Below are 6,000 nucleotides of genomic sequence, written 5' to 3' on the forward strand. Positions count from 1 at the left end.
TTAACTTAATCATCCCTTTAAAGGCCTTTTATAGTCACACTCTGAGGTACTGAGGGTTTAGGGCTTCAACGTATGAATTTTGTTGGGGTTAAACTGGTTCCAGTTCCAATGTGGATGGTAGTTACCCCAACCAACAAGCAGTTCTTGGATGCCAGAAGGGTGTCCAAGACTTCAACTCAATTCTAACACTATCCACTCTGAGACAGAATCAGATTCCACAGGTAAAGGGCTCAGTCCCACAAGACCGCCTTCCACATCAGCTGCCCATCACAAGACCAGGTTATTACCTGTGCTTCTGACCGAATAGCTATAGATTGGAGGTTCCAATGCCCCTCTCCAACTCACGATGTCAATCGCACGTCCAGGTTGTCACCTGTACCTCTGACTGACTGGCTATAAATCAGAGCTTCCCACAACACGCTCCATGGTTTCAATTAATTTGCTAGAAGGGCTCAAAGAACTCAGGAAACTGTTTACTCACTAGATTACCAATCTATTATAAAAAGATACAGCTCAGGAACATCCAGATCCTAAGAGATACATAGGGAAAGGTATGGAAAAAGGGTGTGGAGCTTCCATGCCCTCTCCAGACTCACCACTCTCCCCAAATCTCCACTTGTTGACCAACACGTAAGCTGTCTGAACCCCATCCTTTTGGGTTTTCATAGAGGCTTCATTACATAGGCTGATTGTTAAATCACTGGCTATTGGTGATTGATTCAACCTCAAACACTTCTCCCCTCCCCAGAGATTGGGGGTGGGGCTGAAAGTTCCAACCCTCTAAACACAAGGTTGGCTCCATTGGCAACCAGCCCCCATCCTTAGGAGATTTCCCAAAAGCCACCCCATTAACCTAACAAAAGACACGTTTATCACTTTCAACTCTTAGGAAATTCCAAGGGTTTTGGGACCTGTGAGCCAGGAACTGTGGACAAAGACCTAACATATATGAGAAATATATTTTGGTCATCTGAATGACCAAATACATATTTCTTATAAGTCACAATATCGCAGGGGGACACAACTCAGCCTATAACATTAGCCAAAAGTCTGTATAAACTCTATTAACTAAATGTTTAATGAATGTTTATCCTCGTGAGATATTTGTTTTTTATTTTAGATTGAATTTGGTATATACATTTGCATATTAAGGTCCCTTGTATAACTAATACATATAATACACTTAAGACCATTTTACTAAACTTGGTTAATCAATGTTTCAATTAACCAGTATTTTTATTGTATGTTCATTTTAACAGTTTTTTCAGCAATTTTTATGAGACCAAATCTTTGGTCATGATGTATTTCCCTAATCATAATGTTTGTATGGGAAAATTATTTTCTTTGTAGCAACTGAATTTATGGCAATTTAAAGGAATTTCGTTGCCACAAAGTGGGTACTTCTTTTCCTTACGTAAGGTATACCGTCCCCTAAATCTTTTGCTGAAACTTCCCTTTTAAATGTCTTAGCTGCCTTCCCTTTGATAGGTAGAATCAAGGAATATTAGCATTAGAGGTCATATGGAATGTGAAACCAGCAAACAGCCATTGATGATTAAGTATCTAGGTACTAAAGTTTTTCCTTTTTGCAATTACTGCGTATAGCTTTTAGCTGTTTAACCCGCCCATTGTTAACTGTGCTGTTTAGGCGATATGCCATCTGACTCCCACTAGGGTCCTACAGATAACATCTCTCTGGAACCTGGGTCACCATGGTAATGGGTGTGTGAGCTGTTCTTCAGGAATTAGAACTCCTTGTCCACTTCAGGCAGGTTGAGACCACCAACTCATCAACTGGGCCCACACAGATGTCCGATAGGTGACCTTTTGACCTCAAGAGGCTAAAAACTCCACCTTCAGATCATGGTAACACCACCATTTTGTGAGCATGAGTCCTATGAAGAGGAATGAAGTCTGACTACACTTGCGCAGATCATCAATTACCTCATCTCTCCTCACCTCCAATCACCTCTCTCCACATTTCAGACCACCTTGCCCCCTACCCCATAAATATCCCTGAGTCCCTATTTTCAGGGAAGCAAATTTGAGGCTCATGCTCTCACTTCCTCGCATGGCTGCCTTGTGAGTAAACTCTGTCTCTGCTGCAATCTCATCGTCTCAGTGTTTGGCTTTCTGGGAGGCGGGCAAAAATGAACCTGGTTCAGTAACAAATGGGTTTCAATTACACATCATCTCCCATTGACTGGTGCTGGTTGCTGTATTGAGGAAGCTTCCTGGGCTGATCTGGAATCAGAGAGAAGGAATATTTGCCATTCCCAATGTGGTCTAGACCCCCCATAGCTCTCTCCCCCCCCCCCTTCTCCCTTCTCTCCTGTCCTTTTCTTTCCTTTCCTTTCTCCTAGGTTTGAGCACCTTCTAGGTGCTGAGGATCCAGCAATGAATAAGACAGGGAGAGCGTGCCTTCCTGGACTTTGAGGCAGAGGGGCAGGGGAGAGACAGATAATAAGCACATAAGCAAATGAATAAGACAAATCCAGATAGTGGTAAGGATAAAGAAATAAAGCATAAGGAACCGAGTTCCAAATTCAAAACTTACTGCAAGACCCTTCCTTCTCCAGAGAAGGTAAAAAACAGCTCCCTAGAGTTGTGGCAGGGACCGGAGGGTATTCAGACAAACAGACACACATAGGAGGGTTAAAGATATTAGGATTAATCCAAGATATTACAACAAAAAAGTTATAGTCAAACACATGGGTCTCTCATGAAGTGTAAGCCAAAGTTTGCATACATTTTCAACAAAAACAAGAAATGTCGTGCTTTTGGACTGCTGTTTTTCCCAAAGTGGAAAGTTTGTTCTTTGATCCTGGAGTACTGAAAGGAAAAGCCTGAGACTCACTTACACTGTACATTTATTAAAATGAGCTCGCCTGACCTGTCTTTGATGCCATTGTGTGCAAGTTTGAGAACAGAAAGGCTATCTGAAAGAAAAAAAGAAAATGGGTCCAATATTATGGTTCACAGACAAAGGGCCTTTATTTTCTCACAACCAAATTATCCATAAAGTCACTGACCCAACATTACTCATTTCTCTGTCATCAAAAACACAGTAGCTGCAGGTTTGGTACAAAAACATCTTTAGGCATCAATATAAGAATGGGCTTTTTCAAAATCCCCTCTGCTCATTTTTTTCCTAACCTGGGTAGGCTTTCTGTACACAAAGACAGTACTGTGCCTCTCTCTACTGTGTAACAATAGGGTTTCATTTTGATGAAATGTAAATAGTAATGTTGATATTTTGTCAAATTTATTACAATAGGATTCCATTCAAAGTGTCTAAAGTCTAAAATAACGTGCTTCAGTAGCCTACAGTTGCCTCTAGGAAAAGCATCCCCCATATTAAGGATGTTAGACTTGTGCCAAGTACAATGGCCATATCAGTTACACTTCAAACTGTCTTGAAAATGGCATTTCTCAAAGTGTGGCCACAAGCTATGTGTGTATCAGAATCACTGGGGTAGCTGCTGGGAGGCAGATTCAAGAACCTGCTCCTTACCAGCTGAACAGGAACCAAGTTTGAGCACCAGGGCCCTAAAGCTTTTAAGGACCCTTCTGAGTCACTGCTATTCACCACCCAAGAATTTTAGCACCTCTTCCCTCCATGGCTTTTCACTTATAAACCAACAGAGACAAAGAACATAACAACAAATAAAGCCATGCAGAAAAACAGATAGGACTAATGAATAGATAGATTCTTTCTTATGGGCAGTGATAGGGCAATAAATTGGAAAAACAAATAGAAATTTCACATGTACCTCAAAGGAATCAAATTGCTGTGTACATGTTCACTATGCATTTATATATATAGCTCTACGACCCCTCATCCCAAACCCCTGGGTATAAACGTATTTCAGGATTTGGATATTTTTTAATACTCTAGAAACTTAATAGATTTATATATCATATGTTATATAATACCCCCAGCAAAGTCTGAAGAGTCACCTTGTAAATTAAGCACATTAAATTTCTCAGCAAAGATATATATACTCTATGACCCGGCCTTTTCACTCCTAGGTTTATATCCAACAGAAATAAGGACACACGTGCAAAGAAAAAGCATGTGCACAAGCTCACAGCAGCTTTATCTGGAATAACTCCACACTGGAAACAATCCAAACGACCATCAACATTAGACTAGACAAATTTTGGTACATTTAACCAATGGACTACTATACACAATGAAAACTCATAAACCACAGCTACACAACATGGATAAATAGCTCAAAAATGATGTTAATTGAAAGATGCCAGTCACAAAAATGCATACTGTATGATTCTTCTACGTAGCTAACTCCAAAATAAACTCATCTATGATGAGATGGTGGTCATAGTGTACCTTTGGGAGGGGCACTTTTCGAGTGCTGTAAAATGTTCTTTCTTGATCTAGGTGGTGGTTACCTAGGTGTGTTCATTTTGTAATAATTTATTGAGATCCTATATAAATACTATATGTCAAATGTAAAACGTTTTAAAAAACATGCTATCACTTTAATTTGCTATCATCTCATTTCCCTAATTTTATCTTTCAAATTGATTCAAATATTAATGGACCCTTACTAATATGCCATGTGCTATGCTAGGCATTAAGGATACTCAAAAAGCCTTTTTTATTTAGCACAGCAAATTGCTTAATAAATACTTATAGGCTTCATTGCTTGCCTGTTTTGCTAGATGCCAAGTAGGACAAGCTCTTAGTGGGTAGAATTAGCTACCAAGCTACTCGTGTTTCTATCACGGTTCTCACCACCAGTTCTTAAACTATGGCTCCTGGCTGCCACACTTCCAGACCTTTGGGTCAGTCAGCCAGACTCCCACACACTTCACCTGGGATGGCCCATGGAAGCAAAGCCATGCACAGTAGTAGCTGGGGTGTGGGGATGACCACTCAGGACCTTACGACACTCCTCTATTCTGACCATTTCCTTGCCCCTTGCCCAATGTGGCATCCTTCATTAGTGAGCCTGTTGACCACCTATTCTTTCTCTTCCATTTGAATTCAACTCTTAAGGCAGCAGGCTGCCATAAGTACTTATAAACCCAGCCTATTCAAAAGCCATTAAGAAAATGAAAACTCTCCCAGCCCAGGATTCCTTCTATGTAGCAATGATGATAAGACAGACGCATGCAGCAATGTGCAGTCAAGAGCGCTTGGTCTGTGTTCACTGGTGGCACCCACAGCAGAGGGAGAAACAAAAGGCAGGCGTGTGTGTGCCCAGCAGTCCTGAAACTTGGAGCCTTCAGGCATCCCTTTCTGTGGATGTTTCAAGCCCTTCCTCATAATCTTCAACATTTTCCTCTGATCAAGTGCCTCCCAAAGTCCCCCCAGCTGCTCCCCCAGGGCAGGCCTCGCCAGACCATGGCTCCCACTCGCTGGACTTCCAGCTGTGCTCCTGGCTTACCTCTCTTGGTGTTGCAAGAATATCTTATCTAAACAGCCTCTTTCTCTGCATCCCAATGTCTTGTTGATTGAAACTTCTTACTGTGTGAGTTGAGTTTTTCTAATTCTACTGATTTGATACACTTTATTCTCAACAACAAAACATAACTTAAAAGTATTCTTTTGTGAATACTTGTAAAAGTGATGGATGTTAAGTAGACTTACTGTGGCGGTCATTTTGCAATATATACAAATATCAAATCATTATGTTGCACACCTGAAATTAATATAATAGTATACGTGAGTTGTACCTCAATAAAAAAATAAGAGTAATACAACTAAAAAAAAGTATTCTCAAATGTGCACAACCACATAATTATATATCTTTTAAAATACAGAACGCATTTTAAGGTACATTTCACATACATGTTATGTAGTGATTTCTCCCTACAATACAATAACTTGCCTTCCTCGTTATTCCTCACCACTAGTAAACTGGCATTTGGAGTTTTCAGCTTCCCTCCTAGTCTTGGACTTTGTGCCCATCTTTAGCCAGGGCAACTCCTCTGTTTCCATTTCAGACTCTAGGAATTAAAATTGAGAAA

Source organism: Equus asinus, chromosome 11 (genome assembly GCF_041296235.1).
Source record: "Equus asinus isolate D_3611 breed Donkey chromosome 11, EquAss-T2T_v2, whole genome shotgun sequence".
Classification (NCBI taxonomy): Eukaryota; Metazoa; Chordata; class Mammalia; order Perissodactyla; family Equidae; genus Equus; species Equus asinus.